The following is a 25,927-nucleotide window of genomic DNA, read 5'->3' as shown; positions in this document are numbered from 1 at the left end:
TTCAACTATTCATTTTTTTCCGTGAGGGCCTCTGACTTGAGTTCACGAGAGTGCCACGACACATGTGCGAGAACTGAGAACTTTCAACTTGGTTACCCCATTCTTCAAAATATTTTCTTTTGTGTTCAGCAGAAGAACACAACTAACTTTGGGTGAGTAAATGATGAAAGAATTGTCATTTTTGGGTGAACTATCCCTTTAAGATTATTATCTGATTTATTGAGGGGACAGTGGAGTTCCTAATCAAAATGCATGCGGACAAGCCAGTGAACTGTCTCCTCATTGTCACCTGTGACAATGGTCACCTGTGCTGGACTGACCCCAGATAAGACCTCTATTACAGTCCCACAGATGTAGCTGCAGTGGCCCCCGGTATCCCTACAATGCCGGCCTCATCATTAACACACACACAGGATCCATCAGCCCGCCGGCCTGTGGGGCTGGAAGGCAGGAGGCCACCCTGCACAGATGCTGCAGTGTTAAGAACTGACCTACAGCAGGTGACACACAGGACCGGGGCTCTACGGCAAGATGCCAAAACTCAGAAACCTACAAAATGTGTTTTGAATGAGCTGGGCAGCAAAACTATGCACTACTAGGAGCTGAGCCTGCTGATTCAAAAAGGATTTAAAATGAGTGGAAATGCCAAACTTGTATGGTTGTTTTGCAAGAAAACAGACGGAGACGCAAGAAAGAAAATGCCAGCCAGCCTAAACCTCCCTCTCTACACCAGCTGCTCATGATCAGTACTTAGAGGGTCTCATTGGTGTAGGAGGGATAGGTGTGCTCCAGGGCAATCGAGTAATCAGAGACTGACTGCAAGACACACCCACAACTCTCACTCTCTGTTCCTAACCCAATTACGCCAGCAGTGGTGTGTATTGAGTATATTTTAGTAGGGGAGAGCATTGTAACACAAGGTGAATACTACCTTCTAACCACAGAAATGCACTACAAGGTGAAATCACTATCATACATGATCAACATAGTTGGTCCCACTAACAGCTGTAGACTCAAAAAATCTAACATTTACAGGACAATTTTAAGATAAAAAAAATGCTTAATAAGTATCAGTTAATGTCTGTTAAATGACAAACTGTTATCCTTTGAATAAGCAGGCTTCAAATTGATCATGTTTACTCAAAAGATTGTAAAAAAAAAGATCTTATTTTGATCACAAGCTAATATGGAGTTGTAACAACTTTCCCTATTTACTTCTAGATCCACAAAGATTGAACAAAATGGAGTGTATAAGCTAACATTTGACACAGTTGTAAAGTTGACTAACATACACACTGTCTGTTTTCCCCTCTAATAGTATAGTATGTTATGTATTTGTTCAATGGTGTTATTGTTAACTAAATCTAAAACTATTTTAAAATCATTTGAAATAAAGCTGAAATAAAATTTAAGAAAATAATATTTAGTTGGAAAAAAAATGAAATATTTCTTGGCAACTAACTGGAATAAAAATTAATCAAAGGTATATAGAATAATAAAAAAATTACAAGCACATAATATAATTACTTAAACTTAAATTAAAATAAAAAACATAAGCTCTTTCAAAATTAATAAATACAATGATAGTATATGAATAAACCTAAAATATCACTGCCAACTTGATACAACTTTACAATAAAATGTTCCCTTCTTTTGCGTAAATAAAAAGGAGGTTAGTGGAAGTGGTTCATTGGGGATGTTATAAAAAAGTAAATCTAAATAAATTAATGTCCATCATTTAAACTGATGTTCATAGTCTCCATAGATAAACATGTGGGAAAATAATCTTAAAGTTTGAGATAAAACAACAACGAACTGACAGTTAAGTGACGTTAAAACAAAGTGCTGCAACACTCTCCGATGTGCCACACTTTTGTGCAGTCGTCACTCTAAACATATTTGTGATTAAGGTGAAAACATCATTCCAGCGGTGTAATGTTTAAGTGTAATGAACCAATTATGCTGAACTGAAATATGTATGAGATCATTCAGCCATATGGTTTGAAACAATATATGTGATATTGGGATGAAGATTAGCCTTTGTGTAAAACTGCAGGGATTTGAGATTAACTTTCATCCTCTCGTGGTGAGGCACATGAACCTGATAACGAATAGGTTTTCAAGCTCCTGTGATATTAATCTGATACCTGACCCAATATTTTTTCAGTCTTCTCTGTTCCTTTTCACTTTCTCAAAACAAACCGTCACTCAGCTCTATGGAGTTCATGGTCAAAAAATTCAATTTTCATAAACAAATAATGTCCAAAACCCACAGGTCATTAATTCTCGCTGTCACCCTGTCTTCTCTGTTTTAAATCAAAGAAGCACATTCACATTTCCAGTAGTTGCTCAGTTTTGTCAGGCAAATAACATTAATCATGATTGCAATGGCACTTTTGACTGGGACCAGTGGAAGGTTTCAGGGGAGCAAACGTCTGTGTGCCAAAATTTTGTTGAGTTCGAGACCCTACAGCTTCTCTGAGCAAAACTAGACACCTTCAAACCAACCTGAATCAGGGGTTAAAAAGATTCTGTAATGATAAATTGTAGATGAGTGATCCCACTGGATGCATCCCAAGAATTTAGAAAATTGGCGAAACATAAATAGGAATTAAATGTCCCCAGCTGCTGGAATTCAGCTCATGGTGAAATTCCCTTCTTCAAGTTTCAGAGCGAGTTGGTTGCAGCAGCCAGCTCTTAACAAAGTCCAGTTGTGTTTATGAAATGGTAGACCCAAGCAGCAGGTCAGAGGACTTGAAGGCATGATGGATTGGATCCAATGAGAGAGGAAGCTTGGTGATATCTTCAGGCCAAACGGAGTTCAGACCAGGCTTGGTGTGATTATACGGATAGCCAAACTACAGAGATGTCTTTATGTGACACAGGTTGGAAACCAATGGAAACAAAGAGAACGTCTCGGCTACGTATGTAACCCTCGTTCCCTGAGTAGGGAACGGAGACGTTACGTCGGATGACGACGAATGGGGGTTTCGCTTAGAACACCTATCGACTTCGAGTATTACAAAACGAGCCAATGGCGATGAAATGCCATGGGTCTGCGGAATTTGCATAGCGTATCTCCGCCCCACCGCGTGGGTATAAAGGAGGACGCCGGCAACATGCAGGTATGTCTTCGCTGAGGAGCCGAGACTGAGCTCAGGCGTCTACCCAGCGGTACAGCGGAAGTGGCAGGGAGACGTAACGTCTCCGTTCCCTACTCAGGGAACGAGGGTTACATACGTAACCGAGACGTTCCCTTTCGTAGTCACTCCGAGTTACGTCGGATGACGACGAATGGGGGTCCCCGTGAAATCACGCCACCTTGACAGCTGTCTTCCAGTGCCCTGCGAAAGTCTGATCCCCCTGTCGTGATACTGGCACGGACGAAGGAGTCCTACTTAACACAGGAATACCAAAGTACACCGGGAAGCATATCTCAGAGGAGATATGCCGCAGCATGCCTACCCATAGGGAGGACTTAAGAACACATATGGCCGGAGGGCTTCATATGGAGGAACGCTGGAGTGACCTGCCCGAGGGGTGGCAACTTTCAACTCCAGGAGGGCAAGGTGGCTTGCCAAGGGAAAGACACATGCTCAAGGAGGCTTTCAGTGGAAATACACATGTGGGGGTTACTCAGGGAGGAACCATACACATGGAGGCACCTAGCCGACGCCCAGGCAATAGACACTGGCGCCAGCGTCAACAGTGCTGGAGGAACTCAGGGCTTCAGAGAGGAAGGCTCACCTGAGGAATAATCGCACGTATCCAGTCCGTGGAGTGGAATGGCGAGCAAGCGAAGACACCTGAGCGGGTCCAGTACTAGCTAACTGAAGCGAGTACACGAGAGGACACAGGCTCCACTCGGAGATTATAGAATCTGGCGAATGTGTTGGGTGTCGCCCAGCCTGCAGCTCTACAAATGTCTGCCAGCGAGGCGCCATGCGCTAGAGCCCAAGAGGAAGCCACACTCCGGGTGGAGTGGGCTGTCACACCAAGGGGGCACGGTCGGCCTTGCTGTTGGTAAGCCAAAGCAATGGCGTCCACTATCCAGTGAGATAACCTCTGCTTTGAGAGAGCCTTTCCCTTCAGTCTCCCACCATAACAGACAAAGAGCTGGTCTGAGGTCCTGAAACACTGCACTCTGTCTACGTAAGCACGGAGAGCGCGTACTGGACAGAGCAGTGCCAAGGCTGGGTCTGCCTCCTCCCGGGGCAGCGCTTGCAGGTTCACCACCTGGTCCCGGAAGGGAGTGGTGGGAACCTTGGGCACATATCCAGGCCGGGGTCTCAGGATCACGTGAGAGTGACCGGGCCCGAATTCCAGGCACGCTTCGTCAACGGAGAATGCGTGCAGGTCCCCTACCCTCTTGATAGAGGCCAAAGCAACCAGGAGCGCTGTCTTCATAGACAAGACTTAAGCTCAACTGAATGCAGAGGCTCAAAGGGAGCCCTCTGCAGGGCATTTAAGACCACTGAGAGGTCCCAAGAGGGAACGAGAGGAGGGCGAGGAGGATTCAGTCTCCTCGCTCCTCTCAGGAACCTGACGATCAGGTCGTGCTTCCCCAGAGACTTACCTTGAACTGCTTCGTGATATGCGGCGATAGCGGACACATACACCTTCAGGGTGGAGGGAGACAGCCTTCACTCCAACCCATCTTGCAGGAAGGAAAGCACGACAGAGATCGAGCATCTCCTGGGGTCTTCTCGACAAGAAGAGCACCAGTTGACGAAGAGGTTCCACTTCAACGCATAGACATGTCTCGAGGACGATGCTCTAGCGGAAGTGATGGTAGCCGCCACCGCTGGTGGCAGGGTACTCAAACCTGCCTCGTCCCGTCCAGGAGCCACACGTGGAGCCTCCAGAGATCGGGTCGAGGGTGTCATTCGGTGCCCCGTCTCTGAGAAAGGAGATCCTTCCTCAGAGGAATAGGCCAATGAGGTGCTGTCGCGAGGAGAACCAGTTCGGAGAACCAGGTCCGGGTGGGGCCAATACGGCGCAACCAGAATGACCTGCTCCTCGTCCTCCTTGATCTTGCACAAGGTCTGTGCGAGAAGGCTCACTGGGGGAAACGCATATTTGCGTAGGCCCCGCGGCCAGCTGTGCGCCAGTGCATCCGTGCCGAGGGTGCCTCGGTCAGGGAATAGAACAGGGCGCAATGGGTCGAGTCGTGAGAGGCAACAGATCTATCTGTGCGTCCCCGAACTGGTCCCAAATCAGCTGAACCGACTGGGGATGGAGTCGCCATTCGCCGGAGATGGGCCGAAACCGTGATAGCTCGTCGGCTGCAAAGTTCCACTCTCCCGGAAATTAGATAGCACGAAGGGACCTCAGGTGCTTCTGACTCCATAAGAGGAGTTGCGAGTTGCGACATACGGCGGGAGCGTAGACCACCCTGACGGTTGATGTACGCTACAGTCGCGGTATTGTCTGAACGGACTAGTACGTGTTGACCCTTGAGCAACGTGCGAAAACGGTGCAAGGCAAGGCGTACTGCCAGCAACTCGAGGCAATTGACATGCAGAAGGCACTGGGGTCCTGTCCAGGAGCCTGCGGCAGCATGTCCGTTGCACATGGCGCCTCAGCCCGTGGAAGAGGCATCTGTGGAGACAACAACATGCCTGGAAACTCGTTCTAGGGGAACACCGGCCCGTAGAAAACTGGGGTTCCACCACGGGGTGAAGGTCTGACGGCAGGTCGGAGTTACTGTAACTCGGAGCGTGCCATGATGCCATGCCCACCTCGGGACTCGATCGCGAAGCCACAGCTGAAGCGGTCTCATATGAAGCAATCGAGCGCCGTTGCCGCGGCTGCAGATGCCATATGCCCCAGGAGCCTCTGAGACAATTTCAGTGGGACCGCATTCTTGTTTAATGGCTGAGTGGAGAAGGCGACCAAGTCCATACCGAGAAAAGAGCTCCTCTGCACGGGGCAAAGTCTACTCCTTTCCCAGTTGACCCGAAGGCCCAGACGAGCTAGGTGACGGAGCACTGGGTCCCTGTATTCGCAAACCTGGTCTCAGGAGTGAGCTTAAGACAGCCAGTCACCGAGATAGTTCAGGATGCGAACCCCGTGTTCCCATGGAGGAACAAGGGCTGCCTCAACAACCTTGTGAAGGCGCGAGGAGACAGGGCTAGCCCGAATGGGAGAACAGCGTACTGATATGCGCGCGCCCTGACAGCAGAACGTAGGTACGATCTGAGTCGAAGGAGAACGGAGACATAAGAGTAGGCGTCCTTCAGGTCGATCGCTGCAAACCAATCCTGTGGCCGCACAAATCCAGAAATTCGTTTGGCCAGGAGCATCTTGAACGGCAGCCTGTGAAGGGAGCGGTTCAGATGCGTAGGTCCAGGATTGGCCGTAACCCACCAGACTTCTCCGGGACAATGAGGTAGGGGCTGAAAACCCGGACCTCATCTCGGCTGGAGGGACAGTCTCAATCGCACCCTTCGCCAGTAGGGAGCAACCTCCGCTCTCATGATAGGGGCATAGCCACCGACCAAAGTGGAGCGGACTCCCGTGAAGCAGGGAGGAGACCGTGCGAACTGAATCGCATAGCCGAGCCGATGGTTCACACGACCCAGCGGAACAGATAGGGAAGCTCTAGTGCAGGCTCCCAACTGTGCCAGCGGAGTGAAGAACCACAGACGTCCCCGCGGTGGTGCAGCGAAGCGGAATGACCAACCCAGACGAGGACGGCATAGCGGCCCGGTGTGGGGGCAAGGTCATAACCGCACCCTGACAGAGGAGGCCAGGGAAGGACCAGCGTTCCATGGGGGCCTGCTCTGTCAGGGGTCTGGCGACAGAGGGGGACAGGGGCGAAACGGTCCGTGGACGGCACGCCGTGTCAACCACCTCTGGGGCAGAGGGGGACGAGGAGAGCACGGCTTGTGGGCGGCGCTCTGTGTCGTCCGAGAACTCTGTATGCTCAGAGAGGAGAGAGTCAGTTCTTTCTGAATAAAGATTCTTCCCCAGCCCTCCACCAGGGAAAGGAGTGGCCCTGCTACCAACTCCTGGAAAGAACTGAGTCTCATCTCTGAGCAGCCCATCTCAAAAGTGCCGCTTAACCCGGCGTTTAGCGGGGTGCGGGGCTAGAGAGGGCTGTGGCATCCCCCTACGGTCTTCCAGAGCCGGGCCCGGGTGAACGGGCGGGGTTGGAACCGTGGGAGGGGGCCTTCGGCGGTGGGCAGACTGAGGGATCTGAGCGGACGGGGGGCCGTCGGGCAGAATAACCTCAATCTGCTCACGGGCGGTTGAGAACTGTTGGTCAGAAGCACTCAACCGCACCGCCGAAGAGGCCGACCTGGGAGATGGGGGTGTCGAGCAGACGGGTCCGCCCGACATCGTGCACATCAGACCGGTCAGCCCCAAACTGGTGAACATCACCTGACTCCGAGAGCGTACGGCCACTTCCGTCGCTCGGAGAGCAAGGTCAGTGGCGGCGCGCAGCTCACTGAAGAGCCTCAGGTCAGTCCCGCCCTCCTGCATGTCCATGAGCGTCTGGGTCAGGTAGACCAGCAGAACTGTCATGGGATGCAGTGAGGCAGCTGCCTGTCCTGTGGCACTATAGGATTTCGCCACAGATTACTGTGACGAAAAGAACTACAGGCTTAGAACGGGTGCTTAGGATTGCGCCGGGAAGCACTCTGAGGACACAGTAGCATGGCAACATAGCGTTCAACCGGGGGAACCCCAGTGTACCCATGGGCAGCGGCCCCTGAGGGGAGGAAAGGCGGATGAGACCAACGAGAGGACCCGTGAACTCATCATGCACGTCCGGGAGGAAAGATATTGGGGTTTGCCGTGGACGCGTCGGCGGCCTCACCCAAAAACCAATCGTCCCGGGAAAGCATGGCCATCATCTCCGGATCAGACTCAGGCACAGCCGTATGCACACCAGAGGGTGGCAGCTGGGAAGAGTCGTCATTTCCAGAAGAATCAAGCCCACCTAGTGATGCTGCTACAGACACAGCATCATCCTCTGTAGCTTCAAATGAAAACACACGGGCCACCCGAGGGTAGACTCGTGGAATCATCAATTTGCTAGCGGGCACCGTCATTAAAGAGGGGGGGCTGGGGCGTGGACACAGAGTCGGCGCCTTGTTCCAGACCAACACCAGCCGAAGATCGGGTAGTGGATGAGGGGACTCTCACTCTTGCGAGTTCACCGAGTCTCAACCTATATATGACGCGATGATCACGTTCCCAGAGAGAACATGAGTCATCCACGAGCGCTGTTCAAGCATGATCAAAGCCCAAACACACTAGACAGCGCTCGTGCCCATCAGAGTCCGATACCAGTCCGCTGCAACCAGAAATGCACGGGCGAGCCGTCTTTAAAAAGACGTGCCGCGTGCGAGCTCTTTTATGAGAGGAGAAAAAAACTCTGCGATGTTGAAGCGCACAGGGAGACACACACACACTGGCAGATCACTGCACAGATCAGCAGGCACTGTGAGCTCGCTGCAGATCGCCGTCACACCAACACCGGAGAGAGAAGCTCGTCTCGTAGAGCGAAGTCAGAGATGATTGTGGAGTGAAGAAATATTCTTGGCTCCGAAGCGAAAACATACCTGCATGTTGCCGGCGTCCTCCTTTATACCCACGCGGTGGGGCGGAGATACGCTATGCAAATTCCGCAGACCCATGGCATTTCATCGCCATTGGCTTGTTTTGTAATAGTCGAAGTCGATAGGTGTTCTAAGCGAAACCCCCATTCGTCCCCATCCGACGTAACTCGGAGTGACTACGAAAGGGAACACATGTTTTTAGTTTTTTGTTTTTGTAAAATGGAATGAAAACTACCATAAGGTACACTAAAATACATTTCCATGACACCAGAGCTAAAAAAAGAGCAAAAAATAATTTTAGTTTAGTTTTTTTATTGATAGGTTGACAGACAAAAAGATTGCACTTTCAGTTCAATCCCACGACAGAGAAATGTTGGCTATTTCAGATTGAGGTCAGTCTTGTGTAGCATTCCAGAAACTTCTAACTAACGTAATTTACAAATGTAGCCCTTATATTCCCCATGAGCTTCACCAGATACATGCAATGTGCTGAATCGACTGTTCCTGCTTTTGCAAAGTCATGAAAATATGAAGGCAGAGGAGTTAATCAATGTCACACTAATCAAATATATTGTCATTGCAGTATAAAATCTGAACAGATATGTTCTGACTGCCTGCCCTTTGTTTTTGTGTGTGCCGCTTATAATAAATTCAGCAATCCAGTGCAAATGTATAGAAGAAAGAGAAACATGCACCAGTCCAGCTCTCCTTGTAAGAAAAAATCAGAAAGACCCTGCATCTGCACCAATGCTGATTTTATCAAAGCAGTAATTTCCTCTAAAACTTTCAGTAATTGAGGAAGAGCGATGCCTGCGGGACACATCTTTGCTTCTAAAGAACGTAATGTACACAAACTCTTCATGATATTTGATTAGTCAGTGGGCTGTCGTTAATAGAATGACTTGATCTAATCTCATAGTCGCATGCGCACACATCAATTTCACAAATCAAATGTGATACGCTAACCTGCCGTTCACAATTATTACTGGCTTGTGACAAGAAGAAAATATGCGTGTTTTGGTCTTCAAATATAAAGGTAGAAATAGACGGGGTATTCAAAGCAGCCTGCAGGTGTTTTGAGCAATGCTTTATTAAACATTGAGCTAATGTTCTCTGTGCAGGTTCTGACGATCAGGGCTTGACAGGGCAGTGTGATTGGTTGATCTCCAGGTCAGTGGGTGAGGTAATTGAGCAGAGTTTGAGCACTCACAAAGGTGGTAATTAAGTGAGATGGGAAAAATGAAATCAATGTTTGTACTTTCTCAGTAAGAAGTCGTATTTAAATATTGTAAATATTGCAAATATTGTCTGTGACTTTTTTAGGTGCCATTTTAATAGTTTATATATATATACATATATATATATATATGTGTGTGTGTGTGTGTGTGTGTGTGTGTGTGTGTGTGTGTGTGTGTGTGTGTGTGTGTGTGTGTGTGTGTGTGTGTGTGTGTGTGTGTGTGTGTGTGTGTGTGTGTGTGTGAAATTAACTTTTCTCTCACCAGCCAATTTGGCTATTTTACTGGCCATTCAGAACTTCTACTAGCCAAAAAATAAATAAACCAGATTAACTACGTCACAGTTTATATACACTGAACAAAATGATAAACGCAACAATTTTGTTTTTGCCTCTATTTTTCATGAGCTGAACTCAAAGATCTATGACTCCTTCTAAGAACACAAAAGGCCTATTTCTCTCAAATATTGTCCACAAATCTGTCTAAAGAATGGCATCCACACTAATTTTAGTGTCTTTGTTTATCCCGAGGTTTTCCCGCAGCCTGCCAGATCCAGGCCGTTTCCAGATCTGACGAAGGACTTTCGCCTGGACCTGATGACAACATGCAGTGCTGAATTGCCAACCAGCCTCTCCCTATGGAGGATCCCTATACCACTCTACAGATAAAGCGTTGTGGAATTTTTCGGTTCGCGTACCTACCCAAAGTGATAAGATAAAATAAAATTCTGCATCAAAATTTATAGACAAGACAGGTAGTTTGTTTAGGCATGGTTTGTAAGGAATTACAAACCTGCGCACATATATTCAAACGCACATAACTATAGAATCAATTCTTAATGCGCATGTGAACGCCATCAGCGTCTATCACAGGTTCACGTTTAAAGTCTGTTTAGAGAGAACGGTGTCGTCTTAGCGGCCCCTAATTTAATAACAAATGATCATTTAGACGGAAGTGAATCAATCAAAACTAACTTTAGCTGGAAAAAATTTTTTTCAAGAACCACTATAAAACCAAACCAATCTCTGTTACCTTAAATTATATGTTTATCTCTGTAAAGCTGCTTTGAAACAATCTACATTGTTAAAAGCGCTATATAAATGAGGATGACTTGACTTGACTAAATCTGTATTATGCTTTCTGTACACATAAAGACTTTGAAAAGATTTAGAAAAGACTTTATAAGATTATCAGCTCACATCTAAAGACTTGGGTTTGTAAGGCCGTCTAACTCGATCCAATGGCGGTATTCGAATTAGCGGTGAAGGTCTTTGCGTGTTACTGTCTTTTCACGTGGCAAAGTATTTTTGGTTAAATGCAATACATTTTATCTTATGTATTAACTCGTTTCATCTGACTCCATAAAATGAAAAGGTTTTTTAATAATATCTGTGCCTCACTAAAAGTGAGCGAATGTTTGACTATTCCGTTTAACTCTTCAATGAAAACAATGTCAGAGTCAGTTAAAATAATCAAATGTAACAATTTATTATGTCAGGTAAATGTATCATGCCAATTTCATAATCAATTCAAAGATAATCGATGCAAAACATCAAATGCTCTGGAATAGAGAGAAGATGCAAACCCGACTTTAAGAAATACATGAGTCTCACGGACCGATCTGAAGTACAGAAAAGGCCCTGAGCTCTCGCTGCGTTTCATTATATACCCAGACCTCATTTCAAATCTAAACATCATTCACAGTGGAAATTTACCTGTAAGTCACCATTTGCTAGCAGTGTAAAATTAGCATTCAGTCAAATGGTTTAAGGTGTTAACTCAAAGACACACCCTCCAGTATTGGAGGGTGTGGAAGATATTTCTTAACTTCCTAAGAACTTTATTACCTTTTGGGTTTACTTCTTTGGGAATGAGACATTTTTACCAGTCGTACCGAGACATTTCAAATAATACCAAATATGTATAAAACTAGATCATAATCATTCACATTAAACCATTTAGATTCTTGTGTGAGTTTGGGAGATCTCTGCCAGGATGAAGAATGGGGGACAGAAATGTAGATTAGGATGAGGGAGGTGAGACCTTCGTCTCAATAGTGCATGAGGGGGAGTTCAAATGTTAATTTCCTTTGTTTTCTCAGAGAGTGGCCCTCTCTTAAAGTCCTTCAAGTTTTTCCAGTCTTACAGGTTCACAGTTTTTAGTCTCAGACTAAAGACTTGCGATAATATCAAACATGTTTGATATGAAAGACTGAGATTATCACCTCACATTTAACGATAGAGACGACGGGAGCGCGCCGAGACTCCAGTAAGATTCCTAAAGACTGCCGGTCTTTAGTCTGGGACTGTGAAAATCCTTTGGTGTACGCCCGGCATTAGTGAGCACCTCTCCTTTGCCGAGATAATCCATCCACCTCACAGGTGTGGCATATCAAGATGCTGATTAGACAGCATGATTATTGCACAGATGTGCCTTAGGCTGGCCACTATAAAAGACCACTCTAAAATGTGCAGTTTTATCAAACAGCACGATGCCACTGATGTCGCAAGTTTTGAGGGAGTGTGCAATTGGCATGCTGCCTGCAGGAATGTCCACCAGAGTTGTTGCCCATGAATTGAATGTTCATTTCTCTGCCATAAGCCGTCTCCAAAGGCGTTTCAGAGAATTTGGCAGTACATCCAACCGGCCTCACAACCACAGACCACGTGTAACCACACCAGCCCAGGACCTCCACATCTGTGCATCCCGCATCTTCACCTCCAAGATCGTCTGAGACCAGCCACCCGGACAGCTGCTGAAACAATCAGTTTGCATAACCAAAGCGTTTCTGCACAAACTGTCAGAAACCATCTCAGGGAAGCTCATCTGCATGCTCATCGTCCTCATCGGGATCTCGACCTGACTGCAGTTTGTCGTCATAACCGTCTTGAGTGGGCAAATGCTCACATTCGATGGTGTCTGGCACTTTGGAGAGGTGTTCTCTTCAAACTTCCCCAGCAAACTGAGTAAACATAATAAGTAAGACACCTAATTGGCTAGTGATTTGACAGCGTTACCCGCCACAGTTGATTTTTATCCGCATTTGGCGGGTTGGCAGGTGTTAATTACAAACCCAGTGTGTATATATGTATACTGAAGTATTACATGTCTTATTTGTTTATTATGATAGAGGATTGTGCTTTTATGATACCTCAGACAGAAAACAAACACAACTGCGCTTACCTGTGAGAGATATTTTTTAACCTCATGATTTTCATATCATCTGGGCCTTTCTGAATCTGCTTGCAAGATCATTTGTAAATAATTACCATCAGCAGATTTATTTCACTCATGCACAGGTTTTAATTAAATAACATAGTGAAATTAATTAAGATTACATCCCTTAGCCACAGTGAATCAAATTACTGTTTCTTCCCCAGCGTGCGTGTCCTGGAAGCGCAATTTTCTTAAAAAACAGAGGAGGTGGGGGTCACGGATGGGTTTCCGGATTCTCACCCTGAGCTATAGGCAGATTTGTTGTCTATGTGTGTGTGTGGGTTTGCACGTGTAAGATTGCCCTGTCAGCCCACTCATGTGCTAGTCGTTATTTGCTTCTTTATCCTTCAGGAACGATAACGCAGTGTGAAAAAAACACTTTTGCCCTTGAACTGTAGGAGATGGGGATTAAGAGGGGTAGTTTAAAAATGTATCGATTCATTAGGGTCAACTAGAGTGTGGTAAAGATGTGTCATAAAAATATGTAATGTATCCCTGCCCAAAAAAAACAACAACAAAAAAACAGTTCAAACCTAAAGTTTTGGGGACTTGATTGGTCAGGCCAGAAGGCTAGCTAGACCACTTTAAAACAACCGAGATAAACTAAAGACCAGCTTGGTCAGGCTGGGAGACCAGCTAAGAACACTTTAAATCAGCTAGGCTGAAAACCAGTAGGGCCAGACAGGCTAACTAGACTAACTATCCAGTTTAAAAAGGCTAAGACAAGCAGAAAAACATTTTGACCAGGCTGGGATATTAGCTAGACCAGTTTAAACAGTTAAGATCAGCTTAAGGTTTGGTTGGACCGGTAGAGCAGCTAATACTGGCTTAACGCCAACTTGGCCAGGCTGGGATACTAGCTAAACCAGCTAAGATTAGTTGAAGACCAGCTTGGCCAGGCTGGAATACTAGCTACTGTAGATCAGTAAAAAAATAAAATAAAATAAAAACCCTAAGATCAGCCCAAGACCAAATTGGTTGGACTGGTAGACAAGCTAAACCAGCTTAAACCAATTAAGTCCAGCACACATTTTGGGCAGAGATGTTATGAGAAACTAAACATTACAAAAAATGGAAATTTAACAAACCTTCACAATAATTTGTTCCACTCATAAATGAAGGAAACTTTACTAGTTTTTATGTGATGAATTTCAAAGGCTTTTCATCATGATATTGCATTCTCGCACCGCAATCACTGGAGACTGTAAAATGAAACAACCTTTAAATATAATAGTAAGCTGAATAGAGGGTCATCAGGCAGATTGTGGTTGAGAGGGTCTGCAGAGAGATGATTAATAAACATTGGGTCTGGTTTCTGCTCATTAACATGTCTGCCTCTGATTTTGATGAAGGAGCAAATTAACTAGCTGAATTTGAGCTGAACTTTTAAGTTAGTTGAAAGTGTGTGGGTGGTGGTGAGGCCAAAAAAAGAAAGAAAACGTGTGTGAGCGAGGCAGTTCAAGTGTGTTTATGGGCTTATGACTATGTGAATGTGTGTGTATGTGTTTGCGAAAGGTTCGGCATTGGCAGCTTTGCGCTCAGCCTGTCTGTTAGTTTCGGATGGCTGTGTGCACTTCATCTTTCATCACTGTGATATCCATCTAGAGACAAGCTTCGCTCCTGACGACTGCCACTATGCTGGCTGCAAGCCCCTCCAATGAGGCTCCCAACCTTCACTCCTCAACTTCCTGATCCTGGCAACAGCACATGAATATGCATTCACCTTCAGCAGTGAGCGAGCAAGCGAGCGGGCGACTGCACTGCAGATCTCTCAGTCTTGTCGTCCTAATGTGCACTCTGAGGCCTGCCTGTAACTGCTTGGCCTTGCCTGCTTCAGATGAAGCACTGAAGCGAGAGAGTCCATAGATGCCTGAAGATGATTTCCCAGGTGGTCGGGGGACTCACGTGCATTCCTCTGGCTTGTAGCGAAGCGATTGCTCACTTTATGTTGGCTCATTGAATATTCTGTCCTCTTGGCCCTAGCTGAGGAGCTGAGTTTAGGAAAATGACAAAAATCTATAGTTATTTATTTACCCTAAAATTAAAACCTACCAACCCACAAAGCAAAAAGACATTGGATGAGAGTTGAAATATAGAGGTTATTCTAATAGTTTTAATTTTGTAAAGCAGAATATGCAGAATCAAATGCTTTTTACACCTCTTAAAAAAAGTACTTATTATGGCAATAATATCGTTTAATGAATATACTTATGTGTGGGCTGAATGTAATCCTTAATTGCATGTTAATTGGATTTAAATTAAAATGTTTTATAGCTTAAATTGATATTAAATGCAATTAGCTGAACTTCAGAATGCTTTTTTTTTACCCAAGTAGGACGTTTTTAGTTTAATTTCGTAAAATATTGTCTCTGCAAGTGTAATGTTGAATGTACTGACAAGCATAGACATTGTAATAAGCAATAACATTAAAAAAAAATAGGTTCACCAAAGACCTTTCAGAGAACAGTTCCTAAAATAACAATTTAAGAACCTTATAATAATCTAAAGAACTTTCTATTATACAAAATTGTGCAATTGAAAGGTTCCTTGGATGTTAAACTTTCTTTATGGAACCATGCCAATAAAGAATCTTTATTTTTAAGAGTGTATGATAAATTCAAATATAATTATACTATACTATAATATTATTTCTATTGAAACTTGTGTGTCATGGATTTAAACATATTTTAATAAATCTTTATATTTTAGATGTGCTTTAGTGTGTTCAAAATAAGTGTGCTTCTTTGATGTTTTTAAATGATGATTATTTAAAAAGTACTCTTAAAAAACTTTTAAGACATGTGACACATGACATCCACCACATGCCGTACTGATCTTTTCTTGTCCTGAACTGTGCAGTTGCAGCTATAAACTACTATAACTGGAAGTATTATTTTTGGAGACAGATGCATTTGAGCCATGCTGTGAAACTGACATCATACAACATGGGACGGAAACGTTCCATGCAGCGAGAGGTTGGCTTTAAACAACACCGCGAAACATGTCAAATCTGCGGCTGTCTTCGGTATGACTCCCAAACCTTGAACATTAAAGCACTTAGTGTTAAAGAATTACTTACAGCAATAAATGAAAGTTCTGTCATTATTTATTCACCTTCATTTTTCAAAACCATATGACATTCATTCTGAGGAACAAATAAAGAGAATTTTGAAGAATCGCCCTGATAGCTCCTTACCTTACATCAATAAATGGGCATTGAGGCTTTCAAGCTCTGAAATAATTCTGTCTTCAAGTGATATCAGATTTAACAAAAATACTAGAGTTTCCTAGTTAAAAAATTAGACATGAACTCTCTCTCAAGGCTTTTGATAAGTTCCTCAGTTGGGGAGGCCATAAACTGTAAACATGACAGAGGGGAAAACGATTCCTTAAAGAAGTGCATATTTACATATGAATAACCATTTGAAGTGTATTGTATGTTTTATACACAGCAAAAATAGTTTGTGAAGTTTGTGAAATGATCTACTGAAAATACTCAAAATAATAATTTGTTCATGAATAAGACGCCAGTATTTCTCTAATGAATGTAAAAACTTTTTTAACATAATCTGTTCTTCACACAAAGTTATTGTAAAATACACTGCTCTAATCATGGATATTTCTAAAATTGTAATGTTGCTTTTGCATATTTTTTAAGCTTTAAGTAATTTAAATTTAATTTAATTGTAATTTTTTATCCATTGTAATTGCATGGATACAAGTGATCAACTACAGTACGCCTTTGACGTTAAGTATGGATGTTTACTAGTGAAATGTACAACGTAAATGCACAACATAGTCTGTACTATATTTGAACGCTGGGACTCGTGTTCTATAGTAAAGTTTGAAAGTTTCTGACCCTGTCTGTATGTGTTATAACTTGAGACGACATGTCAAGTCCTTTTTCATGTGCTCTTGGATGATGACTCTTTTGATCTGAGTCGTTTTCATGGTAATACGGTGCATCCAGGGCTCACTGACCACATGTTCTCACATACTCGTGTGAGTATGAGACTCAAGGGAGCAATTATAGTCAGTGAGGGATATGGATTGCAGTACAATTGCTTTTTTACCACACCACAGAGTCTGACATATTTTCACTTTCCTCAGACTATCCAGACAGAGGTTTATAACTGGACGATGTTCTGTAAAGTTCTGTAAAGCACAATGTAGTTAGTGGAAACATCTGTCTCCTTTGTGTGATTAATTGCTGCTGGTTTTCATGTTAAAGTGATTTACATTCTAATCTGATGGAGTTGCTTCAGTAGTTTTTTCAGTACAATTATTAAGTTCAGTCCACCTCTATTGGACTTTAAAGTCATGATTTCTATATGCTGAAAAGTCAATCAATCTGCCATTTAGACCCCTGCCTTAATCAAGACAAGGTTACCTTTGAGACAACAAATATTGCAATATGATAGCACTTCAAACAGCCAAGCCTCCTCTGCCCCAGGGTAGGTAACCCATAGGCCTGCATGTGAATTATTTAAAGCTAAATTCATGCAACATGACCCCTGGGTTTCACCTGCCCTCCTGACTGGAAAATGGAAAAAGAAAGAAAGAAAGAAAGAAAGAAAGAAAGAAAGAAAGAAAGGAAGAAAGAAAGAAAGAAAGAAAGAAAGAAAGAAAGAAAGAAAGAAAGAAAGAAAAGGAATGCAAAGGTAATTGCTAGCTGTATTTCATTAGACAGCCTTTGACAGACATAAACTCTGCCTTCAGAAATTCAGAAATTCCAAAAGGTAATGTCCATCACTGGAAGTTCTATCAAAAAGACTTGGGAGGATTCTCGTATAAAATGGATTTATTTTATAAAATGATTTTACTTACAAAAATAAAGGTAAACCCTCAACGAGCTCCATCTCACAGTTCTTTGGCTAAGGCCCCGTCCTCCGTCCAGGTTTGAAAGTTAACTGGTAGGTCCTGCCTGATGATAGAGGCAGGGGTCGAGCCTACCCCCAAACGAGTGGACGGGAGCCATCCTGGAGGTGGTGGGGAGGATGGAGGGGAACTTCGCTACGACACCTACAGGCAACAAAATAGGAGGGTAAGATCAGTCTTTTTATATTTGATGTCAAACTATGATTGGCTGCGCGAAATTATGAATTAATGACGTGGCAGTGGAGTCTTTCTGATTGAACTTGCGCTTACACTTTCATTGCTTTTAATTGCAAGGAATTGAACTGCTTTCCTGACTCTAAGAATGAGAAGGTGAAGTAAAATAATCAAATGTATAAATACTCTTTATTTAAAGTTCATGAAATAAATATAGATTGTTTATACGAGGGGAATGAAAACAAATAATTTATACAATGTTCGGCAATATTGCAAACAAGCTGCTGCAGTTTATTCCATGTAAATGTGTGTGTGTGTGTTAGGTACATTTCTGGGAGAATGCTGTTGTTTATATTTAACTAATCAATATGTAGGCCTCTTAAAAATATTCTGTTGTTGGATTACATTTTTTTTCTTCTTTGCAAACATATTTTTATTGAATTTTACAACAGATTGTAAGGAACTCAGCTTTTTGGAAATATTAATAATCAATAATATCTTGTTATTATTAATTATAAATATTTGGGTCAGTTAATTGGATTAACTTGATGTGGCTGAATTAATATTACAATCAATTAATCAGTTCTTCCAACGAACTATTTTGATTATTAATTTATTCTAATAAAGGGTATCTTCCATGGCCACCGAAGAATAATTATTTCTTCGCCTGTACAGTACTTTGAGCCAGTAGCAAAAACCGTGATCGTAAAGTGACTTGTATTGCAAACAAAACAGAACCAAATACATATTATGTACAAGTTTTATTAACTAAATATAGATATTTATATGAATATAAATAAACTAAACAACATACACGCATGAATACATAAATAGGTTAGTGATAGGATGAAATTGGAAACCGGAAAAGGGTCTATGAGAAGAACCATCAGAATTTCATTTTCACATTTCATTGAATTGAATACTTGCATTTGTAATGGGAACAATTCTTGAAGTTGTTGAAAATTGGAGTCGTTGATGGTTCCGGCAGTGTCAAGTGGAAGTTGGTTGAGCGTTCTCTTTCTCCAGGAACGCATGACTGGTTTGGTGAAGGCCTGGGACTCTGTTGAGGCCACGCCGAGCACCCAGGAGAAGTGAGGAAAGCGGAAGGATGGGTGATTGGAGTCGTTGTTGGTTGGAGTCTTTGTTGGTTGGAGTCTTTGTTCCAAAACTCCTGAGATTGTCCTTGGTTCTTTGTGAGAGAGTCTTCTCTCTTTTCCATGAGGCCGGATCTGGTTGGAATCGAGGCCTGCTGGGCCCTGGGGCCCCCGTGGAGGGGGAGGGGGCTCCCCAGTCTCACCAGAACAGTGTTGCGGCTGGATGAAAAAACTAAGAGAGGGCGGTCACTGTTGCCTGCCTCTGATATACCCTGAGAAAAGAACCAACCCCTAAAGTTTGAATGGACCTATGAGTAAGGTGACATGTCCGAGAGGGGAAGCGGCTCTTAGTTGATTTATGGTCTTTGTCCCCAGCATGCTTAGACTGTTCATTCAAGCTCAAATAGACATAACAAATTCACATTGCATTCTAAGAGAAGGTGATGTACATCAAAGTGTGTGTCATTAAATGAGGATTAATTTGCTAGGAAGCATGATACAGGTGAGGTTATATTGACCGTTGGGTGGTTGTTCAACCACATACACCCCAATCAAACATACCATGTTGTTATACCTAATAGTACACGAGACAGTAAATCATCACAGTTTCTGTGAGGCATGTTCCTTCATAGATCAGAGTAACACCGCAAAGTTTATTTAATTAAAGATGGTCTCTCTCTCTTAAGCATGTGGCGCATGTGGCCACATTCCTTTGAGGTCGTAAAGTCTGTTATCAGTCTTAAAGTGTTCTGTAACCGGACACCCGGCTGACAAAGTAACTTCATTTGTGAGGTTAGTTTTGGGGGAGAGTTTCATAGACCTTTATATTCATTAAATACAGTGAATATGAATAATTAGTGTGTGTCTGATTGGTCCAGACCCTACATCCCCCCCTTTCGACCGTTGTTGTCCCCCTCAAGGACAACCATGATCGAAGTTGAAAGTGTCGACAGATCAGACACACCTTTGTCATAGAAGGCTGGAAGGCCATGGTGGCCTCTGGTTGCTCGCGTCTTCTGGAGTGGTGGTCGTTCCACGGCGGTTGATGTGGACAGTAGCCCAGTACAGGTCTCTGCAGCAGGTGTTGGGGCAGAAGGTGCCTTGACTGGGTATCACCTGTCATTCTGGAGTTAGGGTGAAATTGTGGTTCTTGAAGAAGGATGAGGTTTCCAGCTTTGATTCAGGTTTGGCCTCAGCAGGGCAGCGTGTGTCTTGGATCAGAGACTGCAGACCAGCTGAGTTTGAGTAAAGTCATTCTGGAAGACAGTAAACAGCTGTTTCATGGAGTTCACTGTCTGGTTCAGCCGAACGCTGTAGGTGTTGAGAATTACCACAGTTCCCTTCGATGTCTTGCCGATGGACGGCAGGGAGGCACTCTGTGTTGTGAGTTGCCCTTTTAGCTGTGGGATTTCAGTTTGAATTTCAGCCACACGTTGTCTCACGGTGGCTAGGTTCAGTGCGTTGACACTGGACATGCCAATGTTAACAGAGTTCCGACGGCAGTGGCGGTTGTGTCCATCTGGCTCTGCTTGTGTGACATTTTTTTTTCAAGTTGGTTGAGCATGTGTTCGACATTGGCCTCAGCGTGGGCGAGGGAGTGGAGTCGAACATACACTCTCTGGGTGTGGGTCCTGCAGTTGGTGATAAGGAGTCCCGGTTGTTCCTTCGGGACGCTGCCTGATACCGGAATACCACTGTGAAACAGTTCGAGAGACTGTTAGGCCTCATGGCAGCAGCGTCCAATGTGATAACCTTTGGCCTGCTGTACATGAGACCTTTGCAGTGGTTGCTCAGGACCAGAGTCCATATATGATTATATGGAGGAAACACTGGTTCTTGACCCAGGGTCCGGTGTTAGGAGCTCTTTACCATCGAGTTACTATCTCGACAGATGCTTCCCTCACCGGCTGGGGAGCGGTAATGGAAGGCAGCTCAGCTCAGGGTCTGTGGAGGAGTCATCATCTCTCTTGACATATAAATTGCCTGGAGATGATCTCTGTCTTCAATGCGTTGAACATTTCCTCAAAGACCTGAGGGGCCATCATGTGCTTGTCCGGACAGCAAACACATCGGTAGTCTCTTATTTAAATCGTCAGTGGGGTCTGCTTTCGCGTCCGCTTTGTAAACTGGCGCACCAGATACCTCCTGTGGTCCCTGGGGAAAATACTCTCTCTGAAGGCAGTGTATATTCCAGGGGGCCAGAATATACGAGCAGACATCCTGTCGTGGCAGGGGCTGAGGCCAGGGGACTGGAGACTCCACCCTGAGGCGGTGGAGCAAATATGGGAGTTTTATAGCCAGGCAGAAGTGGATCTGTTTGCGTCTCAGCACACAACGCACTGTCCACTCTGGTTCTCCCACACTCAACCAGCCCCTTTGGGGCTGGATGCTATGGTTCAGACGTGGCCGAGGCTACATCTGTACGCATTTCCCCCTGTTGCTCTGCTCCCAGGAGTTCTGGAGAGAATCCGTCAGGATGGAATAAGCCTACTGCTAGTAGCACCATGCTGGCCGAGCCGCATTTGGTTTGCGGACCTCAATTCATCTCCTCGATGGCCCTCCCTTGGAGATCCCGATCAGAGAGACCTTCTGTCTCAGACGGGGGTACAATATTTCACCCCCGGCTAGAGATTTGTAAACTGTGGGTTTGGCCTCTGAGGGGGCCCAACTCATAGAGAGTGGTCTCTCAACCGAGGTTGTTGAGACCATTCTAAGCTCCAGAGCTCCTGCTACAAGGTAACTTTATTCAGTAAAATGGAGAGTTTTCACTTCTTGGTGTCACCAGCGCCAGTGGGATCCGGTTAACTGTTCAGTCAACACAGCACTCGAGTTTCTGCAAGAGCGTTTTACATCAGGTCTATGTCCAACCACGCTTAACCCTTTCGCACGTACGATCACACCGGTGTGATCAGTCTTGGCTGGTCCCTGGAGCGTACGATCACACCGGTGTGATTAGAACGGTCAGTGCATCACGTGATCAACTGCTAAATTCAAACGTTTTTTCGCGCATTGACTGGTGCTGAGCCAGAAAAGGACTCACTCAGTGCTGTCATATTGTCACAAATATTGAGTGTTTTCAGCCACATAATGTTTATTTCAGGTTTCAGACACTTAAATACACATAAGCTACTACTACTACTAGCAAAAAAATGATTTTGAGTTTGTAAAATACACACTGATGTCTATGGAAGCGGCAATAATAATCCTTTCCATTATAATAAGATTACACTTTTATTCATATCAGATACATATTGTGTAAGTAGCTTTACATTTTACCCTATTCTTCTTCCAGTTCACCGGCCACTTACTTTCATGTATTTCGTGAGAAGTGGAGGAACTGACGTGTTGTAAATCCAACAGATCCGATTCTCTGAACTGTGAAACAAACTAACATCGCGCCGCCTATTGCGCATACAGCTCAACTAACGCGATCGTTATAAAGGTGTTTAAACAACAAAACACATCCACTAGCACAGATTTGGCAATCGGAATATCAGTGTTTCATCAGTGGTTCTAGAAGGCCTATCTGGGGCTCCCTTCGAGCCCTTAGATTCGGTCTCAGAGAAATTCCTCACCTTGAAGACTGTTTTTCTGCTAGCTATTTCTTCCCTTAAAAGAGTCAGAGACCTTCAGGCCCTTTCGGTTTATCCCACCTGCCTTGAATTCACACCGGGGATGGTCAAGGCATTTTTATACCCTAAACATGGATAAACACTCAGGCATTTGATAGTCTGGCGATTTGGGTATTCTCGTTCCCAAAGTGTTAACGCATCGCGAGTTCCCTCGAAAGGGAATGTCTCAGGTTACGACTGTAACCATAGTTCCCTGAGAAAGGAAACGAGACGATGCGTCGCCCTGCCAAACTTCCTGCATCCCTGTGATCGACTTTCTTCGGCAATTTTCTAAGCTAATGCCGGTTGCACCAGATGTGCTTTTATCTCTTCTTGGTCATGACGTCACCCGCCCGTGACGATCATTCTTTCCATTGGACTAGCGGACATAGATGCTTCAGATGCATTCACGCTGGGGGAGTTCCCAAAACGTCGTTGACCCATCGTCTATTTCCCTTTCTCAGTGAACTATGGATACAGTCAGATACGTTTTTTAACCAAAGTCCAAGGGAAGGACAACTTGTATTCTTCCAGCAAAGGGCAATTGAACGTCTGGCTTGTAGTAAGCACAAATCCACCAGTTTTTTCTCTTTGACGGGCAGAGAGCAATTGTCCACATAGACACCCAATACACATATTACTGGGCTTAAAGAGATAGGAGTAGTAGTAAATTGAGATACATGGCTGGATTCCATTTAATGATTGTGTGTATGGTAAATATTAATCGTCGCTGTCGGGCGGAAACCTCGTATGTCCAAATTTGGTCCATTTCATATTTTTTCACAAATCGATGCTATTGGTCAGTCTCCCCATGGGTCTGTTATTTTTACAAATTATTAACCAATCGAAAGTGTTGAAAATAGCTTGTGAGCAAACATCTTAACTCCATTGGACACTTCAACTGTCTGAGAAACCTCGTAACTCCACCCCTTCCTCTCTTGGCACGCCGCGCCGGGAGCTTCGCAGCATTTTTTTCTCCTCAGGATTGGATGTCGCAATCCTCGTCGAGCAACACGTCCTCCGAGGTAAATGTCCTTATTCATGATTTAGTTATATAAATTATATAATAACAGTTTATATATTATATATAACAGTTTTATCTCGATCGAAGTAATGGTAGTGCTAGTGTAGTGTGATGTATCGTTTCTGAGGATGCTAGATTTTCCTTTCTGCTAACTTAGGTCTTGCATTGGATGGTAAGTTAGCTAAGTTAACTTATCTTGTTGATTGAAATCTTCCATGGTTTTGTTTCTGATAAGGAAATGTAATTTAAACCGCAAAAACTGCCTGTCGTTGACTTAGCCGCTATGTATTGGTTTTGTCGTCATGTTAGGTGAGATAGCTAACGTGATTTTCGTGGGGCTTAAAGAAAAAATCTCTCGATCTCTCAACCTGCTAACGCTAGTTCTGGCACTCGTCTGAGGAACAACATAATAATGTAATGTACTATGTCAGGATTGTAGCTTACAATCTCAAGGCATTCCGTCATGTTTAATAAAGTAGCTACCTTTTACGTCATGCTCATCACATTAAGCAAGCTAGCTGGCTTCTTGCCTTGTTATCATACGTAAACATGCCGTATAACTTAGTGAAACGATCATTTGACTTTTATTTATTTTATTTTTTGCAGCAACCAAGTCTGTGTCCTTAGAGGAACTCGGTCAGATGGTCAATGTGCCATATGATCAGGCAAGGGCCCTAATAGACAGTAAGAGCTCTGATGGATAGAGTGTAACGTTAGAGAGAGAGGAAGCAAAAGTGTTGGAGGATACAGTGGTGCATGCTGGTAGTGAATTTCTGAGAGATAATCATGATTTCACATGCCAAAATGAATGAGTTTTAATGCAGATGGATTTCACAACAATAGAAATAAAAAATGCACACTAACTGTACCATGTGTCTGAAAAGATTTCTCTGGTGGTCTGGAGGAAGAGGACGCCTCACTGCTGGCTCCAGAGCAGTTGCAGTTTGACACGGGTAGGTTTGATGCTTTTCTACATTTTCTCATTAAATTGGATAAGGTCCTTCAACTTTACCCCTCACTGTTGACAGTTTATAAAGATGTAACTCATTCATGCACATTTGGTTTGTGTGTGTATTTTGAAGTTTTCCATGGTGGAGGCGATGAGAACTCGGATGCAGAGCATTCATGCTCAGATGCTGAGGAAGACGCACCTCCAAGGAAAAGAGGCTTCCAGTGTGACCAGACTTATTACTTATATAATAAGTAAAAAGAAATCTCTAGTTAATACCACTAACAAGGCTCAAATAGCCCCACACTAACACGGTAGCATAATGAGGGTCCAAACCGAAGCACTGAGAACTTTGTAAGTGTACAGACAGTTTAATAATAATATACTTTATAAAGACAGTACCATCGCGGAGCCATCTTTGGGAAACAGTCTTGACCAGTCGAACCACGAACGCCGTGCTACGAGTTCTCAGTGCAAGTGTCCCAGCCAGGGGCTTAGCCAGAATTTTATTTTTGGGGGGTCCTGTCTTTAAATGAGGGGGCTATATATATATATATAGTCAGAATGTTATATATATGGCCTATTCTGGTGTGTGAGGCGGTGGCGACTCGTGTTTGTAAGGGTGGCGCTGCCAATAAAGCACCTAAAAGTTGTCACAAAGAACCGCAAAAGTAATGATTATGAATATGTAAAATATAGCAAGGAGATATTTTAATTGTTTATTAATAAACAAGCGTTTTCTTTGCCAGTGTCGGCTAAGATGAAGTTGACGATGCTGAGTCGCGATCTTCAGTAGGCTAGTGTACGCGCCAGAGAGAAATGCACATTTCATACGGATTACAAAAGCAGAGAGCAGTCTATTCTGTTTAAAAGTAGACATGTCTGTAAGGCAAGTAGGCTAGGCTACCTTATACGCTGAGTTTCGGTTCATTTAGGCTATGAGACGAGCTCCAGTTCACGGGCCGGCGCCTCCGTTTCTCATCTATCGTCTGCTACATTTACTTCTTATTTATTAAGTCCAAGCAATTGGTTGATGAAACATTGATTAAAATTAAGATACAATTAATACAAAACGAAATTCAGGTTAAAGAAAGGTTTTGTGCTTTCTGTTTGATGTCTCTGTGAAAGTTTTAAAGCATATTTTAGTGCCGCTTTCAGAGCGCTCACGTCTGTAAC

General features: G+C 44.0%; 1 long non-coding RNA gene across 1 annotated transcript; it reads left to right on the top strand.

The window, feature by feature from the left end:
• Positions 1-24,421: 24,421 nt before the first annotated feature.
• Positions 24,422-25,169, top strand: LOC143729338 (uncharacterized). Its single transcript, XR_013199987.1, has 3 exons — positions 24,422-24,564; positions 24,687-24,755; positions 24,885-25,169. It is a non-coding gene; the product is annotated as an uncharacterized LOC143729338 (long non-coding RNA).
• Positions 25,170-25,927: the final 758 nt, after the last annotated feature.

Source organism: Siphateles boraxobius, unplaced genomic scaffold (genome assembly GCF_051911475.1).
Source record: "Siphateles boraxobius isolate OS27281-9 unplaced genomic scaffold, OSU_SipBor_1 8, whole genome shotgun sequence".
Taxonomy (NCBI): domain Eukaryota; kingdom Metazoa; phylum Chordata; class Actinopteri; order Cypriniformes; family Leuciscidae; genus Siphateles; species Siphateles boraxobius.
This window is presented reverse-complemented; position numbering and strand designations above follow the sequence as displayed.